General features: G+C 47.3%; 1 long non-coding RNA gene across 6 annotated transcripts in view; it reads left to right on the top strand.

Moving 5' to 3' along the window:
• Positions 1 to 22,817, top strand: part of LOC111940325 (uncharacterized) — a 34,904-nt gene extending 12,087 nt beyond the window's left edge. The window contains exons 3-5 of one of the 6 annotated variants that reach the window (XR_002869474.2): positions 4,755 to 4,894; positions 7,474 to 8,071; positions 14,107 to 19,906. This is a non-coding gene — a long non-coding RNA (uncharacterized LOC111940325). Of the gene's footprint in view, positions 1 to 4,754; positions 4,895 to 7,473; positions 13,164 to 14,106 lie in introns of those variants that run through there. The other 5 variants (XR_015279222.1, XR_015279224.1, XR_015279223.1 and 2 more) reach the window with 5 other exon arrangements.
• The last annotated feature ends 381 nt before the right edge of the window (positions 22,818 to 23,198 follow it).

The raw sequence follows: 23,198 nt of genomic DNA on the forward strand, positions 1-23,198 counted from the left end.
AGAAGCCATTAGGGTTTCTTCTGAAATAATTATCTCCTCCTCTCTGCAAGGCTCTTCTCACACAGACCCCCACCCCAGAGGCCCCTGGAGCTCCCCTGAGTCTCCCACCTGCGATGGGGCACAGCAGAGCAACAGAGGGGAACTTGGTGCCTGGATCTCCTCACCCTGTGGAGATGGTGCTGGGTGTGAGTGTGAGCAACCCACACCCCCCTGCTCAGCCTGGGCCATCAGGGCTTGCACAGCCCCTGCAGCCTCTGGCTCCAGGATCCCAAGTGCCGTGTGGGGCTGGAGATCATCCTCCTTGTGTGGAGCATCATCAGCCCCTCTGGTAGAGGTGGATTTTAGATTCCACTTTTCCTTTTCCCTGCTCCACAGAGGGCTGAAGGAGCAGAGCAAACATCCTGCTGGGTGTCTGTGCCTCAGTGCATGGAGCAGTTGGGCAGTCGCAGGCGATGGAGCAGTTTGAGACATTCCTTTCTATCAGCTGCTCATAACCTGTCTCATCTGAGACAGTCACCCACAGTGTGTGTACATTCCCAGCTGTTCCAGTGGAAAATGAGACTGATTCCTCTAATCTGCCTCTCCCCATGACTACAGCTCAGGGCTCCCTGGGGCAATTATTTCTTTAGAGCTGATGCTTTGGAGAACAATCTTTCATACCCCGCAAAGCAAGTGTCAGGTCTCCAGCAGAGCAGGAAGGGCAGAAGCAGCCATCCTAAAACAGCTGGTGGTTTGGAACTGAGGAATTGGAAATGGGTTCAAGGTTTCCTTCACATTTTGGTGGTTGCAACACAGGCCATAAAGGAGAGGGGTTGGAAAAGCAGACTCCCAAACCACAGCACCTTCTGGGTTAGATTTGGGCTATCCCCTCTTCCAGAGAGGACCGGGGACTCCAGCACATGGGAGATGAGGCCAGTCCTGCTGGTTCTCCTTCCTCCTGCTCTTCTTGCTGTTATGAGCACGGTTACCTTGGATTCACTCTTTAGAGACTCTGTGCTGCTGACTATCCAGTTCATTATCTGCTTGTAATTGTTTTGTCTTCTCTGATCTTTTGTTCACCTGTGATGAGTCTACAATCAGATTTGCTCTGCTCTGAGTTACAGGTCTTTTGAACCCTGACTGATTAAAGTTTCTTCCTTCTTCAAATAAATTGGTTCCCATAGAGCTGTCCACTAGTGTGGCTCCCTTCACTATCTGAATCACATCTTCTCAGCTGACAGATGGATTGCTCGAGGGTTTGTGGTGGTTGTGCCAGCCTTAGAACTTTGGGTGTGATTGTGTTCCCAACCTGGTCATCTTGCTTTTGTTGCTTTCTGGCATATTTCTTTTTCCACTCTATATATTTGTGACTGATGTCCAGCCTTCAGCCCGGCCCTTCTCATCCTGCTGGAGCGCCAGCTATGAGGGACTGTTACTGTTACCTATGAGCTGAGTTGCATTTTTGTAGCTCCTTCCTGGCTGACATTAGTGTGAGGAGCTCCCCCAACCTTCACTTCAGTTCAGTGAGGAATGGATCCCTGAAGAGGAGCTGAAACCTGCAAGTCACTGCACCATTGCACCTGAGCATTTTTATTCTTGTACATAAATGTACAGAGAACAGCGCAACCCAAAGAGAATTTGGAGGATTATGCTTGAGAGACTGTGCTGAAAGGGGTGATGAGTACAGATGAGGTGAGGCCAATGAACCCAGAGCCCTACCTGTGCCCCGTGCAGCCTGGAAATCCCTGCCTGGTACCTCTGCAAGGGCTGGGATGACAGTTCACATGTGCGCAGCTCAGCGAGGATGGGTTAAACTCAGCTTCATTATGTTCAGAGGCTTCTGCAGCCCTTGCCTAGCTAACAAAAATGCTTGGGAATTTGGCCAGTAACCATGTTAATTGGCTAGTATGCTTGGTATTTATTTGAATGTTAATTTGAACAGAAATCGATTAAAAAAACCACCAACTTCTTAGTATGAAACTGAATAATGAAGCAGTAGTAGAATCAGACATTTTTAGCAGGAAGAAATGCTTTTTTATTACTTAAAACAAGCTTAAATTAACAACTGCAGATAATGATTCCCTGGAGCTAGATAAGGGGTTAAGGATCATTACTCTCAGTGATGACAGGCTACTCACTAAATTTGGTGAGTTATGTTTGGAGTTGAGGTTTTATAGCTCAGATATATTGTCTCCAAGTGAGTGAGACTTGGTTGACTGGCAAGCCAAATGACGCACAAGTTGACCTGAAGAATAGCTTTCCCCCCTTAGCCTCCATTGGGTAAATGATGTTTGGAAACCACCAGCTATGTGAAAAATTATAAAAATCATATTATTTGAAGAAGTGGAAAAGATGAGTGCAATCTGGAGACAAAGGATCTTGTGTTCCAGGTTTTTGGCAGAGGAGCTGAGTGCTGATGTCATTTCAGACGCTGCTGTTGCTCATTGTGGCTTTGGGAAGTGAGGAGAGTGACACTTGTTTTGGAAAGACAGGTCTGGAGCATGTGGGATCATGTACCAAAACCCATGATGACAAGAACAGACTGAGGGTGTTCCTGGTCCTTGCTGATCCATCTCCTCCCCACGGGCACACTGCACTCCTCTGATGTGGCTCTGCGTGTGCGATGCGGATTGTGGAACTGATCTGGCTGAACATCAGCTCAGCACAGAAAGAGTTTGGTTTTCTTCTCAGCTGATCCACTTTCCCAGCCCTTTCCTCAGCCTGCCCACACACCTGGATGGGTCAGCACGGTGCAGGATAATGAGAGGACAGGGATGAAGAGCCTAGATGCAGTTGGGTGAATTTGCCACTGAAGGGTCCATCAACCAAAGCCATAGCTCAGTTCTCTCGTTGCCTGAATATGCGTTAGAGCAAAGCGATGCTCCCCACTGCTTTCCAGAGGGTTCAGTGTCAATGGATTAGACGTGCACTTAGATTAGAAGTGGGATTTCAGTGGAGTTCTACCTCAATAGCAGCTTTGTGAGACAAGATGAGAGTCAGTTTGTGATGAAAAGCTAAAAATATCAAACAACTCTGGCAAAATGAGGATGGCCGGTTACGGCAAACCTTCGTGGAGACATTTGTCCCGGCACAGGGTGCCTGTGGCCAGCCCAGAACAGGTTCCAGAGTCCAGCAGCAGGGCACCAAAAAATCCTAGAATCACTTAGAATCAGTCACATTTTCATCCAAATGTCACAGAGGGAAAGTTTCTTTCATGTCTCTGGTATATTTAATGGTGTCTGAGCTTAAAATAAACCTACTAAAGGCTCAGCTTCACCTTGGATTGCAGCTCCTCTGTAATCATTTCCATTGGTAAGAGTGGTGTAATTCACATTTCATTTATGCCCACGCCACGACACAGGCAGCAGCAGGGGAATGTGGCCTCTTTTCTCACTAGAAACTCTGATGTTTCCAGCTCCAAGTGTAATTGGATACCGTGTCAGGGTTTTGTGAGTTTTGTTTGCCTCTACTTAGAAGAACAAAAAGTAATTCCTAAGTGAAACTAGCAGTAAAAACAGAGCCATTTGCATTGAAACTTCCATTTACAGATGTGGTTAAAGCTGCCTGCTTTGCTGTGCACGTGGGGTTGGGGTACCCCAAACAGATCATGTGTGCACAGCCACAGAAATGAGCTGGGGCAATAGAACACCCAGCCAGGGATTGCTCCCATGGTACTCCCATGCCCATGGGCTGCACATTATATGTTATTTGGCCTGGAAATATTTGTGAGGGGACCCTTATCCCTCCTAGTATTTACTGGGGTCTGTCTCACTCTAAACATTCCCTGTTGCTGCTGTTAGATATAAACCAACCCGGGTAAATCCAGTGCAGACAAGGATATGCCAGAGAAATACAGACTAAAGCCTGTCAGATTTATTTTTATTTATGTCGATTTCTACACACATAAAGCAGCTCTGCAAGACTTTGAAGGAGCCAGGGAGATTCATGTTGTATCCCCCCATACCCTCAGGAGCTGCATGCAAAGATACACACTGGGTTTTGACAGCAAGGATTGAGCCCACAGCCTCAGGTTAAAGCTAAATTATTTGAGCAAGAGAAACAATCCACAGACTGTGAAAAACAGCTTAAAGTCACTCATATCTGAAAGATAGAAAGCTAGAGCCAGTGCTTACTGAAGCCAGTGGGTGTGGGTTACTGAAGCAGTGGGTTTGGCTGCCAGATGACCAGTTCCCACCTGGCAGGTATGCAGGAGACAAGGGCTGCTCCAGACACAAGTGTCTAAGACCCATCTGTGGTTGCATGTCTAAAGCAGAGTTCTCACTCCATTACATTTCAAGGAACAAACTGTCCTCATCCTCCTTCCTTCCTTGCTTCAGCCTGTGGGAAGGGGGCTGGCTCTTCCAACAATACTTACCCCAACCTTGTTTTCATGTGCACAAGTAATTCCGTTTCAGAGAAAGGCTTCTGGACTTGTTCCCTGTCCAGCAGTCTGATAGTGGTGATTTATTGGTGAGATACAGAACTATTCCTGTCTTATCAACTTGGAGCAAAATGCTCAGGAGCTGCTGTTTCTCAGGTCCAAGTGGATTCATAGCTGAGGGAGCCATGGCCTCTCCTGGCAGTCTGGGGTACTTTGCTAATCCCATGGGATTCATCTGTAGCTCATGCTGTTTTTCCCAGACCTAGGACTGCAACCATTTCATGTCTTGGGGCAGGAATAAAGACTGTCTTTCTCAGTAAAAATAACCCTGCATTACCTACAGTGCCTCTGACTCAAAATCTCCCTCTTTTAATTCCTGCTTCCTTCTCTTCAGGGTCATCCAGAAGACCACCAGTGGATCCTGGATTCTCTGCAGACACCTGCTGAGGCTGAGCTGTCAGCTCTGGATCCCCTGGCAGTTCCAGAGCCCCTGTGTCCAGGAGGAGGATGCTGGCTGAGCAGGCACAGCTCCAGGTAAGTGCTGGGAGCACAGGCATAATGTCTCTGCTCTCTGGCTAGCACTCACACTTCCTCTCCTTCTAATCCCATGGCTAATGCTTCCTTTATTTGCTCATGGGTAAAGTCCTTGACATCGCTCCACTGAATTATGGTTTAATTGTGTGAGCTTCCCTGTTAATGCCATTCACTGACATAAGGCTTAGTATAGAATGTTGATTTCCTGGTTGCCTGTAATTGTAGTAGTGATGCTCCATAGCCATATGACAGTGACTGACTTTGGGCAGGAGGATTAGAGTAGGTGACACTCCAGACTTCAAATCCCATGTGAACAGAAACAGGCAGTTCTCCAGTCAGTGATGAAGGTGGGGAAATTGAGGCAGAGGACAGCTGAAGTTGATTCTCTGTTAGCAGTGTGGGGGAGAGAAGGAAAACATGGGATTTTCTCCTCAAAAAGTCCCTTGGACTTTTTTTTTTTTCCCCAAAGAAATAATTTCTTTATTTTCTTTCCAAAAAGTCGCATGAAAGGACAAGTTTTTAATTTCAGAAACATATGATTTTAGGATCTTTCTGAAAGCCCCAAATGAAAGTCGAGCAGTCTGGACACAACTTTTCAATACTTTGAAATGAATGACTAATGTTAAGTATTACAGTCACTGACTACTTGGGAAGAGAGATCAGGTTCCTGAATCTGCAGAGGCCTGGAGAAGCCACACATCATCCCCATTCCTGGAAGGGCTCAAGGCCAGGTTGGATGTGGCTTTGAGCAACCTGGTCTACTGGAAGGTGTCCCTGCCCATGGGAAAGGCTGGAACAAGATGATATTTAAAGTCCCTTCCAACCTGGACCATTTCATGATTCTGTTAAATGTCCTGTGTCCCAACTGTGCCAGCAGGATTAGAAATCCTGAGGCTGAGGGGAGGCATCACCCTGGGGACAGGGTGCCACTGAGAACATTTTGGGGTAATGATCTGCAGCAAAGACCCTTTTTTTGAGCATTTTTCTGCCCCTCCTTCAGGCCAGGCCTCTACAGCCCACTCAGAAGAGCTGTGTGTGTGTGTCTGGGGCTGCACTGGTGTTGAGATGCCTGATGGAGAGGATATGTTTCTCCATTAGAATTTACTGACAGCAAAGTGACTTCCACTTTGCTGGTAGTTCCACATCCCCTGTGGTTAAGAGGACTTTGGAGGTTAAAGTCTGTCACGTCTGGATCAAGGTCAGGGGACCTGCTTTTGATTCTAAAGATTTTAATTAACTTTGCACCACATAGAACCTGGGCATGCTTGAAAAGAAATATAGATAAATTTTACATTTAAATATTTGAATAGTGTCTATATATTATGGCAGAGGTAAAAAGCTCTGTTCGGGCAGACTGCAGGAAGAGAAGAGATTTGCATAGCAGAATAATTGGTTTTGCAAATAAATCTGGTTCTTGAAATTTGTAGATTAGCAATAATATGTCTCCAGATGAGAAGGAAAGGTCATGGATGAATAAAGCAACAATTAAACTTTCAGGAGATTATTAAACTAAACACAAACCTGGCTAAATGTGTATGAGAGAATGTCAATAAAGGACAGGAGTGGCCTGTCAGGACTTGTGAGCCTCCAGGATATTAATGTTACTTGGAGATCATTTCTTCCCATGCAGCTTCTCTTCTTGAAGAGAATTTTGCAGATTCCTCCCTAATCTGGACAATCCATTAAATAACCCAGTTAATTTAAGCCATTTAAATCCAATCAGGCTGGTGTGTAATGCTATAAAACTCTAAACAAAATCCTTGGAGAATTACCACGTTAACTGTTGCCCTGCAGGCTCCATCCATGCCTGATGCTGGCGAAAAGTTGCCTCACAGGGAGACAGGTCTCAGCACAGGAGAGGGAATACTGAAGTTGTAGAAAGGTGGGGTTTGTTCTGAGTCTAAAAGAACGAAACTAAAAAGCAGTACTTTCCAAATGGAGCATGAAATAGATCTTTTATGACAAGGGGAATGAAGGGTGGTGGAAATCCTCATTTCAAAGTATTGAAAAGTTGTGTCCAGACCACCCCCTCAACTTTAGTTTGAGGCTTTCAGAAAGATCCTAAAATCAAATGATCCTGAAACTAGAAACTTGTCCTTTCGTGGGACTTTTTTGCAAAAAAAATAAAGATATTATTTCTTTGGAGAAACAATTTAAAAGTCCCAGGGTTTTTTTGAGGAGAATGTTCCATGTTCTCCTTTTGTCCTGCGCCTCTGCTAACAGAGAGGGAGGCACAGGGCTGACCACACTCCAGACACCTTCAAATCCTCAGAGCTTCCTCCCACAGCTGGATCTGGAAGAAAGCAGATGCATGAGGTGGTGAGGGGGGAAGGCCATGTCCACCTTCTCCTATCTTGGAGCTCCACAGAGATCCAAGTCCTTGGTGCTCAGCACTGTGTGAGCAGGAGGAATCACGCATGTTCTCCAGCCTGGTGCACCAAAGATGAAACCTTCAGCAGGATGTGACTCCCTGGGTTGTTACCTGTCCTCACCTGCCAGAGCACCACTGCTTCCCAGGGGAAAGTAGGAGCAGAGAAAAGGGAATCTTTCAATGACTTTTAATTCCCTCTCTCTCCCAGATCTCAGGAGGGGGATAGGAGTGAAGACAAGGTGGAAAAATAAGGCTCCCAGTGGATTTTACTGGACCAAGGCTCAGCCATTACCAAGCTTTCCCAAGCCCGGTGCCCTTGGGATTGGGAAACCTTCTCTTCCAAGCCATTTGCACCTGAGGAAAGCAGAAGCCACACTCAGAAATCAGCAGTGCTACATCAAGCTGATGTTGCCATGGCCAGGAACTGCCTCTATTAAAGACGCTTCTGAAGGAGGTGCCGCAGTCTTTCAGCAGAAAGGAGAGGTTGCAAGGGACAATTCTGTGTAAGGGGGAAAAGGTTCCCCTAATAACTTACTTCCTGAGTGGATACAGAGACAGAAGTCTCCATCTGCCCAAAAGTTCCTGGAGGAGCAATCCTGTGAATCAAAAATGGTCTTTGTTACCGTTTTTCTAAACTATAGCAGAGCTGGATCCCTTCAGTTCTACTATCACTTGCCACTTTCTGCCAAGTTTCAGAAGCTGAAGACAAAAGAGATTTTATTTTCCCTCCCTCAGTCCTTGGGTGAGAGCCATCAGAAAGCAAACAAGGCAGAGTTGTTGACGCAAAAATTGTCAACACTTGCCAGGTGAGTGTGTTGAAGCTTGGTCAGGTGTGAAGCAGGATTTGGTGGAGAAGGTGTTTCGTTCTTAGTCCCTGAAGAACACCCACTGCTGGGGGCACTTGGGGCACCGCAAGATCAGGAGGATCCAAAGCTGTTGGAGAGTGTCCAGAGGAGGGACATGGAGCTGGGGAAGGCTCTGAGGAGCAGCTGAGGGCACTCAGCTCCTTCAGCTGGAGCAGAGGAGACTGAGGGGAGGCTCCTTGGGGGCTGCAGCTCCTCCCGAGGGGAGGTGGAGGGGCAGTGGCTGAGCTCTGCTCTGGGACAGGGACAGGAGCCCAGGAAGGGCTGGAGCTGTGCCAGGGCTTGGGATGGATCTCAGGGCAAGGTTCTTCCCCCCGAGGCTGCTGGCACTGCCCAGGCTCCCCAGGGAATGGGCCCGGCCCCAAGGCTGCCAGAGCTCCAGGAGCGTTTGGACAGCGCTCTCAGGGATGCTCAGGGTGGGCTTGTTGGGGGGTCTGGGCAGCACCAGGGGCTGCACTGCATGACCCATGTGGGTCCCTTCCAACTCAGAGTATTCCATAATTCTATGACCCACACACAGCCCCAAGAATCAGAGGCTGTTTTTGGAAATGTTCACGTGTGAATCAAGGCCTCTTAGTGTGTTACTTTTGCATCAGCTGGGAAACCATAAGGAGGTTTTCATAACCATCATTAGGAATTTGCTTTAGGAAAAATATACTGAGAGTCAGTGTGGCTTGTTAGATAGCCAGACTGTGAGACAGCTGGGCTGAGGGCAGCATGGAAATTGCTCTTCTGGCTAAGGACTGCAGCTGAGTGAGAAATCTCTAATTTGTTTCATGGCTTTAACTGGAGGAGTGATGGGTATGGGCAGAAGCCACCTGAATCAAAGTTTTTTCCATTATCCCTTGGCCAAGTAGAAGTAATTGGCCTCAAAGAACTGTGTTTGTTCCCCATCAAAACAAAGGATTCTGTTACTTTCTTGGATGCATTTACCCTGTTATTGCAGTTCCAAACAAAATGCCCTTTTTTCAAAGCAAAGTATTGAGAAGATTTTGTTCTGGTTGCTTCAAAAAAGGAACTGTTCCACACTTCCATTTTTGACCTAAGTGCATGAGCAGTTCTTGCTGACCTGCAACCCAAAATGTATTTTTTTCAGTAAGTGGGGAAAAAACCCCAGGCAGTCTCTGAGGGATTAAAGGTTTGGCCAAGACTGAGTAATTGTTCCATCAAAACATTGGATGAGAGATGCTGTCAGAGAACCTCCCATTTCTTTGGCTGAGGGTCTTCCCTTTTGTGTTTTGTTTTCCTGTTTGTACCTGGGTGTGGAAGCAGTGGTAGACACAGCAATGTCGGGGCATTTCATAAGGAGCAAACTACCTCTATCCCCACCATCCCTCCCCCTGCCCTGGATGTGACACTCCCTGGGGCTCCCTGGAGTTCCTGTAAATCCCAGGAGGTCTGATGCCCCAGTCTGAGGCTGGTGGGCTGCCACCGAAGATGTGATTTTGGGCTGGCTTCAGTGAATTTGTTACTTCTGGGGCAGACCTTCCTTGCCATGGCAGGTGGAAATCCATCAGTGCCCATTGCTGGGCTCCCCCTTACCTTTCTGCTTCTTTCTTTCTTTTGCAAACCCACAGACAAAGCCCAGTGTGTGACCCCAGGGGTTTTGCCTGGGTGTTGGTGACAGCAGGTCTGGCAGCAGAAGGGCTGTAGCACGTGTTGTTTCTCCTTGAGTTGGCAGAGTGGTAGCAAGAGACAAGCCTTTGAAAAGCATAACAGCCTTCCAGGGAAACACAACAGGGATCACTGCTGCTGTTTGAGGTGCTGCATTCTCCATTGCACACTGGCAGGGAACGTGTGGGCAAGCCCAGGGGCCCAGTGCCACCAAGGAGAGCTCCAAGTCAAGGATCATCATCTGATTAGTCCATGCAACACTTAGCAGGGTTATTTTTATCTCAGGCCCTTCAGAAGATACATAATCATTCCACCTTAAGTCTTTCAAAACTTGGTCTCTATGGAAACCCTGATATAAACGACTGCTCGTTTCATTTCAGAACGTCTGAGCTGTGCTGCAGCCTCCCTGTGTGTGTGGCCACACATCCCTGTGTACACACCCACCCCTCGCTGATCTGCATTCTTTCCTGCTGGTCTTTCTCTCCACCCTTCACATAACAGCACTTGGGGTTTATTTCTTCCAAGCACTGCATATTTAGACCTGCAAACCTCTAAGGAATCTTTGTTTCCAAACTGGAGGGAGGTGGGAGTGAGAGGGAAGGTAGAAACCTTTGTGATGCTCAAGCTGATGTTCAGCTTGCTCATGTGGGATTTGGGCAGAAACCTGTAGTATGCTGCTCATGGCTCCCTGAGCCATCTAAAAAGAGTTTAAGGTGTGGAAAAGCCACTTTTCTGATAATCCTCTCATATTCATGAGCAGTTGTTACTGATTTCTCTGTATTTCGCTTGTGAACACAAGAGGGCCACGTTTGGTGGAGAAAAGAGGCTACAGGGGAAGGGAAGGGAACTGTCTGGAAGAAACATTGAGCTTAAGTACTTGAGATGGTTGGGCTGGGGTAGGATGCAGTGCCTGACTGATGATTAGCTACACCCAAGGCACAACAGCATCAGTCCCTTCTTCCCTTCTGCTGTTCTGCTCCTCTGTCAGTCCCTCCACTGAGGCAGATGAATACATTTTGGATTTAACAAACCTGTCCTCCCAGCACTCATGGACGTCATCTCTTTTCTCTGAAGTGGGAAACTGAAGCACTGGCAAGTTGCAGTTTTAATCCACTACAGGACAAAAAATTAGCCTTAGAATATTTTTTTTAAGCAGCTGACTTATGGATAGTGACCTACAACAGTGTTGAGTTGCCTCAGATCTCATGAGTGTGCCATGGGGAGATTTTCCTCTCTGCTCCAGGAAGATCTCTGCTTTTTGTAGATGCCTGCATTTTCTTCATGCTGGGATAGCTGTGAGGGGTCAGGGATAGGGGTGGGACATGCAGGGGTGTTGAGCAGGCTGGGAAGGTGGCAGCCGGGCTCTGAAGCAGGGCCAGCTGCAGCAGGCAGCTGTGCAGCCACTGCTCTACCGTGGGAGTAACTGCACAGCAGTGACACAGCAGGCACCAGCCCCGGCTGGCCCAGTCACCCTCTCCTCTCTCCTTGTTAAATCTGTCTGCTGCTCTCTGGGAAGGAGACTACTGAATACAGCAGTGACTTCTGTGAACTGCTGGGTTTGTTAAATCTGCTTCCATGTGCCTCCTGGAGAACACTCTGCTTCTCCGTCCATGCTAGTAGGAAAGGGTATCACGGGGTAGTAGAGCTCCACCCTGTATCTGCTCAATGCTTGTGTTAATGTGAGATGTCTCTGCCTGCACCATGTGGTGCTGCTGAGCAGGAATGAGGCTGAGAGCTGGAGAAAACCCTCCGAGAAGAAACCAGAACTGAATCCCTTTGATCAGTGGCAGCATTCTCCAAGGACAGCTTATTCCTAAGAACTCCGCCTCCAAGCCTTCAGCTAATTCCCAGTTTCTCCCCTGTCCTTCTACCCTTCCAGGCCAGCTGAATGGCTGCAGGACATCCAGGGAGATGCTGGTTTCCTCACCATTCTCCCTGTTGCAGTCTCCTCTTTGGGAAAGTTTCACAGCTTCTCCAGCAGTTTTAGCTGTGCCCTCATTTCAGTGTCCCATTTGCTGACAAGTCCATAAGGACCTGACTGCCACCACCCCCAGAAGGCTGACAGTGAAGAGTATGGCCCACTCCTGCAGGCAGAGGAGGCTGGTTCGCATGCTCAGTATAAAAGGCAATTTCATTAATTTGCAGCCCTGGCTGGGAACCAGAGCTGGCACCAGAGATTGTTTTTATGAGTAACACCCTGGCAAAATAGAACTGGTAGCAGCTTGGGTGGGATTTATATTTAATCTGTCCCCTCTCATTCTTGGATTGGCAAAGTGGAAGGTGCAGAGTGGTTGCCTGTTGCCCACTGAGGGTGCCCTGGGTCACAGCAGGATGCCTGGCACACGACCGTGCTGTGGTCCCATGCTCTGCAGGGCCAACAAGTCACCAGCTGGCACAGAGGCAGGGTGTAGGGTCTTTGTATCACATTCCATGTGGACTGCTGGCATGCCAGACACTCAGAATCACAGAGTCGTTAAGGTTGGAAAAGATCTCCGAGATCATCAAGTTCAAGCTTTGACCTAATCCCACTAATGATACCACAAAGTGCTACAGATACTGTCTCTCGAACAAAAGTGCCTTGCTGACTAGGGTGTAATGAAAAAACCTAGAAAATGAGAGGTTTTTAAGAAACAGGTAAAATGAGATCACCTTCAAATTCCCTTCAGTTAATGCACTGGGCTGGTATCTGTTTGTTGTCTGCAGAGCCCTACAGAGCTTGCAGCCGTTTCAGAGTAGGCAGTGTTTGGTCTTCTACACAATTAGAAGAAACTGGAATAGTAATACCAAAGACTTCACAGAGACATTCAACCTCTCAGCACAAACTCTTCATCTGTGAAGAAATCCTGGCTTGTGCCTATCTCAGGGGTGTCTAGGCAGCATCCAGAAATCACTGCTTACAGTTTTCTGTTGTGAGCACAAATGCCACTTGTTGCTGAAGCACAAAAGCGCAGCAGAGATTAAACTTCAGAGCTTGCGCAAAAAGTCCCTTCCTTGGCTTCTGCTGCTGCAGCAGGCTCAGTTTCTCAGGCTGAATGAGCTTTTCCAAGCTGCCAGAGTTATTTAGGAGCTCACAGGTAAGTTCATAGAGTGCAGCAAGTTGTGCACCATCTCCTTTGTGCAGCCATGCTGCAAGGCAAGGGGAGTTAGCTGAGGTTTAAGCCAGGGGCAGCTTCCAAGCTGCCAGATCAGGGCTAAGACATTTTCTGGCCTAGAAAAGGGGGCACCCAGCATGACCCTTTGCTCTGACTCCAAAAACATGCCCTAATCCCACAAAAGCCCTTACAACCCCAGCAGGATTTTCCATGCTGGTCTCCAGTGGGATGAATGCTCTCACTGAATCTGGCTGGAAAGCTTTTCTTCCAAGAACCTTATTCTGAGTGAGAAAAATGGCATGTGCTGTTCTCCAAGGCAAGGTTTCTTAATTTGAGCTTTAATTAGAAGAGGGAGAAATTAAGGTAAGAAGTGGGGAAAACTCTGGCAAATCAGAAGAGAGATTTCAGTGGTAGGCAGCAGGGCTGGGCCCCACAAACGTGGGGGTGTTGCTCTGTCCTGGGGTGACTTTATGATACTGGTATCATAAGGACCCAGGACATTCTCAGCCCTAGGTGAGAGGCTGTTGTGTCCCATGGGTTAATGGAGCAGAGCCTTTCCCTGTTTACAGAGACAACACTTTCCAAGGTGACCCATTCACCTTGAATTGGAGGCAGCTCTCTTCATTGCTGTGCTGGAGAAATGTGTAAAGACCAGTGGCCTTCCCTTAACTGTTGAGATGATATCACTTGCCAGAAACTGCATCCAATTTCCTGATCCTTTGTTTGAACAACAAACAAATAAGACATGAGCACTGGGGCTACAGGCACATCTTCTTCATAAATATCAAGAGGCATGAGGTTCTGGCTTTAAACACCCAACTCTAAATAATGCCTCAAGCCAGAGTTGTTACCCACTACCTTGAATACAGCCCCACTCCATCAGCAGGTTACAATAATAACAAATAAAACACGGAATTATAGCTGTGCAATACTTGAAAATGAGCCTGTCACTTTGTGTCTGGGCTAGAAATCAATCACCAAGTCTTTGAATCAGGTTCTGCTATTAAGGGCTGGAAGCAGGAAAGATTAAAGACATGTCCATGCAAGTCTCTTTCCTCAGGTATGCTGATCTTCCACAATTCTGAATGGATTTTTTTTCTTTCCTTTGCTGTGATTTCTGTCATTGTTGTCTGAGTGGTATCCTTTGGAGCTGTTATTATTAACTAGTACATGTTAAAAGGATCTGTCTCATAGATGGCAGGGAACAGGAAGGTTGAATTGACTTGACTTTATTGGTAGGGTAACATGCAAGACTTCTGTTCTTTTTCACAGCAGCAAAATGGAGGAGTTGATGGAACCCCAAAGTTGGCGACACCCTTTGTACTGACTGCAGTCCCATTGCCTGCATCTCTTCTGTGGAATCCTCTTGGGCTTCAGAGACAGCTCTACCAAAAGCTTTCTGGAGAGCAGGAAGCAGGAAGCCAGAGCAGTGTTGTGTTGAGGGTACCACAGGACATTGGCCTATGAAGTCCCATGCTCCAAACCTTGGCCTTCTGCAGCAATGTCAGTGCACCCCTGAAAATGGCATTTTGTTTCCTGTCAGGGAAGAAGTGAAATATCTTTGTGTAGGAACTAAATTTGCAGGGATCCAACACCTCTTGGCAGCTGTTCTTCAAGGTTCCGATTAGCAGTGCCTCCTCTTACTTTCTTCTTCTTCTGATTATTTAAAAGAAGTTTCTTCCCTCCACTCCCACCATCCCATGGTGACCAGAGCAGAGGAGGGGGTGTTCTGAAGTGGGCAGTGCCTGATGAGCTCAAGGGGAAGGGGCTCCCATCTCCCTGAGTGACAGTAATTGCCACTCGCTGTGTCAAGCAGTGCATGCTGGAAGCACAGGCAAGGCTCTGCATGACTCAACAGGTTTCTCTGTTTAAATATCTTCTAAATTTTCAAAATGAAGTGCTTTTTGCCTTTACTCTTCCCTCCCTATGCTTCCCCATTGAGTGCTTTGAAAGAGCTTTGTTTTAACTAAACAACATTTTCCATTTCATGCAGAAGCATCATGTTCCGTGCGTTTGTTTTCCCTCCTTCGTGACAGGCTCTGACACTATTTTGATGAGAAGATTCTTCAGCGTTTTGAAATGATGTTCAGTCTTCCCTTGCTTGGGGTGGTTTTAAACTCTCAGAGCTTCAGCAACCCTATAGCAGCTCCTGAGGGAATCTGCTGAAATTTGGGGAGCTCAGTGATCAATTCCCTTTTCCTCTTCACTTAGCAGTCTGCAAAGGGCCTACGAGACTTTGCCCACCCAGGGAAATTCCCTCATGTGGTAGTGCTGGATGGATTATTCTGCTGTAGATATGTGGGATTAGTGGCCTGTAGAGCTGTGTTTTGATTGGAATAGTAAATCCTTGCCATATAGACAAATCCTTGTGGAGAAACACTTCCTGACCACAGAAGATAGGAAGAAAGTTGCTTTGCCAAATACAAGGAAAACCTTCACTATCTTGGCACAAGGACACAATAGAAATGATTCCTTCATTGCAGGGGCAAAGGTGTGTAGGGTCAGACAGGGAAGGTGTGTCTGCAGGTGAGGAGGGAAAGAAGGTCATGTTCTCTCAGATCTGATCAACATGAGGATCCTAGCAAAGTTGGCTTGAGAGTGTCTATGCAGGAGTTTTGGAGCAAGGTTCAGCCTGATTGTAGCCTGATTTCATAGCCAGATGCCTGATTCTGTAGCATTTCCTCTGCAGCAGTTTCCCCCAGCAGCTGAGGTTGTCTGGCAGAACTAGGGGAACGGGGATGACTCCAGGGCACATCTCTGAAATGCTGACACTGGAGGTGCTTCTGCTCCCTTCTGCCAAGCCCTGGCTTGTGTCACTCTGCTGTCCAATACACAAAGTTGCGGTTGCCCATCAGGGCCTTGAAACCGGTCCCACTGGACCCCATAATCAATACAAACCCCAGGTTTTTCAGCTTCATCAAACTGTTGGCTGTCCTAAAGACCTGTTTGGGAATGCAGAAAGGGTGTCCTGCAACCAGCTGCCCTGCTCTGAGCTTTGGGAAGGTGAGTGTCCTCCCAGCATTGCCCTGTTGCCATGAATTCAATTCCCTTTGCTTTCACTGATATTGGGAATTTAATTCTGTCTTCCTGTGGGGTGGGAAAAAAATAGGGGAGGAAGACAGGGAAGAAAAGGAAGGTTCTTAAAGACCAGTAGCTGTGTTTTGTGCTTGAAATTGGAAGCTTTTCAAAGCCTTCCAAAGGAGCTTAGAGGAGTCTGCAGGTAGGACATGCTTTTAAATTTCCTGGCATCTCTTAATCATTAGCTGGATCCAAGGAGAATTACAGAATGTCAATCAACATAAGTTATTTTTCAAGGGAGCATCAGCAGGGTGGGCAGTTTTTATTGTAACTTAAGCAGGAAATTGAAATATCAGCATTGGAGTGTGAAATACACCATTGCAGAGAACTCTTCTTCATAATGCAGGAGGAGGAATGGAAAGAAGATTACACACAGTTCGTCCCACTAGAATTTTGCTCTTAATCTGCCTTAAATTGAAAAATTGTTTGGAAGTGTTAACAGTTGTCTTGTGCCATAAAATGGGGGGTGGGGATGGATGGGTATCACAGGGATGTGGCACCCAAAGTTTTGAGACCAGAGGGGTCTCAGCACAGAGCAGCTGAGGTTCAGTTTTCCCAGGGGCTCACCTGCTCATCTTCCCTGTTTTAGGAGAGCAAGGTGCTCCTCACTGTGTGACTGAAGCCCTTTAGGGGGCAGAAAGCAAACTCAGCAGCACGGGATAGTGATGGGCAGGAGGCTGCACGGCTGGGCATCCTCATGTCTCAGCTTGTCAATTAGTCCCTTTCTGGGCCATGCCCTTTCTTCTCAGGCCTCAGAGCTACTTCATATCTCATAGCAAGGTAAATCTTGAGCCACGTTAGGGGTGTTTGTTTCCATTTGAAGCACTTGAATACACCATTCAATTGAATCCCTAATGTTTTGAAAGCAGGGAGGCTATCCTTCCATCAGAACAAAAGAGTGACATTTGGTTAACACTCAGGAAAAGAAAATTTCAAGAAAACATCTTCCTGGCCCTAGTGGATTGTTCTGTTTCAATTGTGCATAATCATTTCACACAACAATGTTGAAAGATTTCATTTGGGCTTTTATTGTATTAAAATATTAACTATGGAATATAAAATTATAATAAAACCTTAGCATTAATATTTAAATACAATCCAAAGGTTGAAACAAAACATTAAAGCTGCAGAGGAAGCATAGGGTGGGGAAGGCAGAACACAGACAAGGGAAACTTATGCACATCATCAGCCAGGTCTGTCTTCTCTGCATCCCAATTATCCTGATGTGCCCACTGTACCTGGGCAGGCCTGCTGCTTCCTCAGCATCTGGGAAGCTCCTTCTTTCTTTAGGTTTAGGAAGAGACTCGGGAAAGAAGAAAAAAAGTGTCCCCACTATTTTTGTAAATGAAGGATTCCTGATCTTTAAGTTCACACCAAGGAGACAGATGCACATAGAGGCCCTGTGCTCCAGGGCACTGTGATGAATGTCACTGAGCTTGGAATGCATGGAAGAAGAAACTTCCCTTCCTTGCAGGGAAAGAGTTTATATCTACAGTATGTCAAGGGGTAATTTTTTTAGCATGCATTGAGAGAAGAGACAAAGTTTGCAGGCTCCCAACAGCTGACGATCTGTTATTGCTGCACAATTCCTGTTATCTTTCTGCATGGGAGAATATGAATAAGCCCTGGCCTTATTAGGGACATTCATTCTCTTGCTCACAACCTGCCCTTTTATTTTGAAGGGAGTGAGGACATGGACAGATGTGTGGTGAGATTATTTACTCTGCCTCAGGTGCTCCCAGCCCACTCAGGATTTGGGGATCTGCTCTTGGTGCACAGGGCTGGTGGCTGCACACACAGCCAGAATATCTGTGTGTGAGCCCACAGCCAGTGAGGGGTCACATCTGTGTTTCAGATACTGCCAGTCCCCTAGAGGAGTATTGATTCCAGTGGGAACTGGGGCTGCCAGGGAGCCAGGGCAAGGAAGGGCTCATACATGGGGTTTGTGTTCTTTACGTGTGCCCTAAAGACACAGTTAGTAACTGGCCCCATTGGGCAGTAATGAAATATCCACTGGGTTTGGAAATCAGCTGGACTGCTTGAACCAATAAGCCCTGCATCTTCCCCTTAAGGTGTCCAGTGCTAACAGAATTAAGCCTTATATTGCTGGGCAGGAGATTAATGGGTTGGAGAAGCCTCAAGAAATTTGCCTTGTCTCTTTCTCTCAGACAAGGAATTTGTGGTCATGGATTTTCTGATCTTTGCTATCTGCTGTCCTTATGCCAGATTTCCTGGTGTGGGGCAGAACCTGGTACTTTTTTCTTAAGTTTCCAGTCAAAGCCTGGGAGTTTTGTCCTCTGGTTTGCTCAGAGGTGAGCTCCAGCCATGGAAACAGAGCTTTGGAGAGCATCATGCTTCCAGTGGAGTTTGATGCTGTATTTAGCGCCTGCTGAGGAGACGACTCTGAACAGGGAACTTCCTTTGACCTTTGGTTGTGCCTCTGAATCTTTGTTCTCCAGACAGTGACTCATGGGTGAATAAAAGTCCTGGAAAGTGGCCAAAGGCTCGAAGAAAGCAAGGAGCTTTAAACCAGAGCTACAGACCCACAGCGGGCTTCCAGGAAAGTGCTGAGGAGCAGCTGGAGAGAGGGAGGGACACCTGAGACAGTGACAGAAGCTGGGCTGTGTGTCCCGTGTGTCCCGTGTGTCCCGTATGTCCCATGTGTCCTGTATGTCCCGTGTGTCCCGTGTGTCCCGTGTGTCCCCTGTGTCCCGTATGTCCCGTGTGTCCCCTGTGTCCCCTGTGTCCCGTGTGTCCCCTGTGTCCCATGTGTCCCCTGTGTCCCCTGTGTCCTGTATGTCCCGTGTGTCCCGTGTGTCCCCTGTGTCCCGTGTGTCCCGTGTGTCCCGTATGTCCCGTGTGTCCTGTATGTCCCGTGTGTCCTGTATGTCCCGTGTGTCCCCTGTGTCCCGTGTGTCCCCTGTGTCCCGTGTGTCCCCTGTGTCCCGTGTGTCCCATGGCCAGCCCGGCCACAGCGCCCAGTCCAGGCTGCTGCAGCACCTCTGCTTCTCAGGCCGGGCCGACTGCTCCCTGCATCACCCTTCTTCTTCAGCCTCACATCTCAGGGTGAGGCAGGGTTTGCACAGCTGAGATGGTTTGTGTGGGCTCTGGCACAGGCTTGGAATGTGCCTCAGAGACCTCACAAACAGAGAGGATTAGCCAGGGCTGGGTCAGGGCCTCTCAAACCCTCCGAGCTCATCCAGTGCTGGCCTGAAAAATCCACTTTTCACTGCTCTCCTTTAGAGACTCCTCACCACCAGCTGCTGGGGCTGTGTTGGCATTGGCTGAGGAGGGGGGAGGAGACACATTATTTCTTCCATTAGAAATCATAAGAGGGAAAGGCACAAGAGATGAAGGAAGTAGTGCTAATTAGAAGAGGCTCTGCCTTTGAACTGTTATCACCTATTTTCTGCCTTGCCTTGGACATCATCTGTGTCTCACTGCTGGATATATGGCAGTAGATTCCTGAAGCAGCAGCATAGCTGTTTCATGTAGCAACCACTCTCAGCAAATCCTTCAAGAGGGCAGTTTGAAGCACATAACCTTAGTGCTTCGGGGGTCACTGCTGGGGTCATGCTGGACCTTGCAGAGCTTCTGAGGAGCAGGGCTGAGTCCCCAGCTAACTCATCTCATATGGAGTGGGTCATTTTGGACTCATTTGTTGTTTTCCTCTGGTACCTCAGGAACTTGGGAGGAGCAGATCAGCCACAGATAACTGGGATCTCCAGCACATTTGTGCCAGAAATCTGCCAGCTTATAATTAGCCTCTATGAATAATTCATGGAAGACACTGCGTCCATCAGACCTGACAGCCGTAATCATTTTGCCAGCAAAATATGGGGTTTGTCTCTTTTGTGAAAATGATTCAAGCAGTGGTTTTTTGTGGGTTTTTTTTAATAGAAAAGGGAAGGGTACATGTGTCCATGCCTGTATATAAATATATATATATATTATGTACAAATATATAAAAACAGATATATCCCCCAGGCACACACATATGTATTTGCTCTGCATACTCACTCTGTAATAGAATCTCTGTTTGGATGTCATGGATCAAACCTATCAGTGATGTAATTGATTAAGCCAATGGGATTGCAGCAGGAATGAAGACATATTTATATCTGCTCTCTTTTACAGTCTAAAAATACACTGTAATTCTGAATGGATGTGTTTTTAGGCAGATGGATGAGTTTTTAGGGAACTGTATTTAGAAATACCTCCAGTCCCATATTTTCTTGTTGTTTTTGGAAAGCAGGAAAGGAGATCAGAATCTTGGGGTCCTGTCAGGAGCCTTCAGATGCCCTGTCTCTTTAATGCTCCATCACACTCTCTCTCTCTGCTTTCATTCTTAAATATGGGATGTGTGCAGGCTTTATTAATTTATAACAATAGCTGATGGTGCTGGGGAATGAATGGGGCTAGGAAATATCTGGCATGGCAATTAGCACTGCTATCACAGTGAGATTTTGCTGGAAGGCAATTTGCTGTAAACCACCAAGGTTAATTAATTGCTGGGGTGGAGAGGGGAAGGAAGGAAAAAAAAAGAAAACCCCCATGCAAGTGATTTGGGCAACAATTCTCTTCCTGCCGTGGTGTAAATCTGGAGCAGATCCCCTGATGTTTGCATGGTTATCTGTTGTATATGACAAAGCTCTTTCAAGCACACTAAGGATGGCATTGCAGGCAAAAGTGTAAAAGCATCGCAGACCAGCAGTTCCCTCAAAGTACAGTCTCTATTTATTGCTGCCCACTCTAATTCCAGAGGCATCTCACAGGGTCAGTGTTTTTTCTCTCCATTGGGAGGGAGATGGTGCAGGCAAGAGGCACTGGGCTGCCTGCAGGTGTCACACGGCTTTCAGTCCAGTTGTGTCAGGATGATGAAAAATCAACTCCATGTTTTCTCCTCTGTTTTTTTGGCATTTTGCTTTTCTCCCTGCTCCTATGAGTTTTGCTGTTTAGTCCTTTGATGTCACTGCAATTAAGTGCAGGGTTGGGTCAATGCAAACACAGCTGAAAGAGCTGAGAGGGATCTCAAGGGTGGAAAGGGGGAGTAAGGACTCTCTTCCTGGGCTGGTAAGGGATAAACTGCTGGTTAGCAGAGTGGAGCAGGAGACAGGATGCCCAGGGTCTGCCTCTGCTGTCACATGTCACTACACACCCTTGGGAAACCCACCTGCTCTCAAAGAGCACAGACACCCCACAAACACATTTTGCAGCAATATCAAAGACATTTGACCATAGACCTCAGAAAGCACTGGGAAAATGGGCAAGGTCACAACCCTGGCACAACATTCCCAGGCTGTTGGACCCCAGGAAGGGAGGAGACATGCTGGCCCCAGAGCAGGGTGGTGGATGTGACTCCATCCCAACTTACCTCTGCCTGCCAGCAGCTTTAAAACAAGGCAGTGGAGGGTGACTTCAGTAATGCTTTGCTGTGACAAACAGCAGCAGGAGAGGCACTGGCAGAAGGTCACATGTGTTTCCAGCTCCTTTCCCCATCTCTGCTCACTGATCCCCGGCAGAGTTGTGTCACCACCTGCTAACACACTGCTCAAGATGACTGATCCAAGTAGAAGTGACAGCTCTTGGCAATACATCGCAAGCCTGAAAATTCAACCCAGGTCCTCCAAAATGTTCAGCTGATTGTTAGAAAGGTGAATTCTCACTGCTGCCCCTGACTCACCAGTCAGGCCAATGTGTCTGCCAAGTCCTCAGAGCACACAGACCACAATCTGTGGCTGCTGTGCCCAGTGGGGCTGGACACATGCAGGGGCTAGGGCTGGTGTGGTAAGAGGTATTGGGTCATTTGGTCCTCACTGTCTGGAGATGCTCCTCAGCAGTATTTCACCTGCTGCCCCTCTCCCTTTTCTTGGGGCAAAGCAGGTTTGGCTATGGGTTTTATACCACTTGTTTACCAAGGTGCAAACCCTTCTTCCTTTCAGTTGCCCAGCTCTTACCAGGCAGAATATTCTTCTTCCCTGGGTATTGGGGAAGGAGCTGGTAGGACAAAAGTGCAGAATTTACTGGGTGATGGCTCACATTACCAAGGCAAATGTGTGCTGCGGGGCAGCAGCATGAACAGCCATGGCAGATCCTCGCTGCAAATGTTACAGGGATTTCCAGATGAGAATTAATGGACTTTCCTTGGCTAGTGTAGGAGAAAATGTTCTATGTGTGGTTGTTTATTATTTCTGTTACAGTCCCTGTTCTTGCTTATTGCTTCCATCTGTTGGCGTCAAACTATTGGCTCTTGTCTTATTACTGGGATGTAAACCCTTCATGGGCAGGGAGCATGGTTTGGTGAGAGGCAGAACAAAGGCACCAGAGAAATTTAGGTGTTTAAAGACTGGGGTGCCTTAGAATGAGTTCCAGAGAGGAACTCAGGTACTTAATACCCAGAGGTTTCATTTGGGAGGAAATATGTTTGATGGTCTGAAATATTAAATGTATAAATTGTTACACTTTAAGTCTTGTGAAGTTGTTTGCTCCAGACCATCATCTCTTCAGTTGGTGCCTTGGAACATCATTGCCTTTGTTGTTCGGGGTTCTCGGGGAACCAATTGACCCAACTCCTGCTTAAACACCACCTGAACTCCTACTTGGGCATAAATTGTTTGGACAATTCTTCCTTGCTGTCCTTAATGCTGCTGGATTAGACAGGACAGGATCAAGCAGGTCAACTGGAAGATCCAGAATCATTGTGAAAAATAAAGCCACTCTCTAGGCCATGTCTGCATCCAGTCAAAGAAACAAGGACTGATTTTGAGGGAGCCATGAGACTCATTGGTGGCTATAAGACTCCACAAACAAAACTCTCTGTCCATGCAGGTGAGCACTGTCCCTCCATACCACAAGGGATCCTCTGGATGATCCCATGCAGGTGCCGTGAGCACTGCCACTTATCCACAGTGGTTTGGACAACTTGACAGGAATGGGAGATGCTGCACCAGGTTGTGTGCTGTTTTACAAATTTTAATCCTCACTTTGAATTTTCCAGCAGAATGGGTTTGTTCTGCCTCCGGGCTGGAGGGAAACTTCTTTTTGTTACCCTGGAAACATGAAGATGATGGATCCATCATTCATTGGCAAGAGAGAGAGAGGATTAGAGAGAAGTACATGACAAAAAAGTGTGAGGGGGAAGACCAAGGGAGTTAAAAGACCTTTCAGAGGTGCCATCTTGACCTGCTGCTTCAAGGCTGGAAGCAAAGGAAGTGCTGAAGCTACAACCAGTGCTCAGGATTTCCCAGCACTTGTTTGGCTTTCCCATAGCAGCTGACTCACTGGAG

Source organism: Cyanistes caeruleus, chromosome 25, assembly GCF_971803275.1.
Source record: "Cyanistes caeruleus chromosome 25, bCyaCae1.hap1.1, whole genome shotgun sequence".
Classification (NCBI taxonomy): domain Eukaryota; kingdom Metazoa; phylum Chordata; class Aves; order Passeriformes; family Paridae; genus Cyanistes; species Cyanistes caeruleus.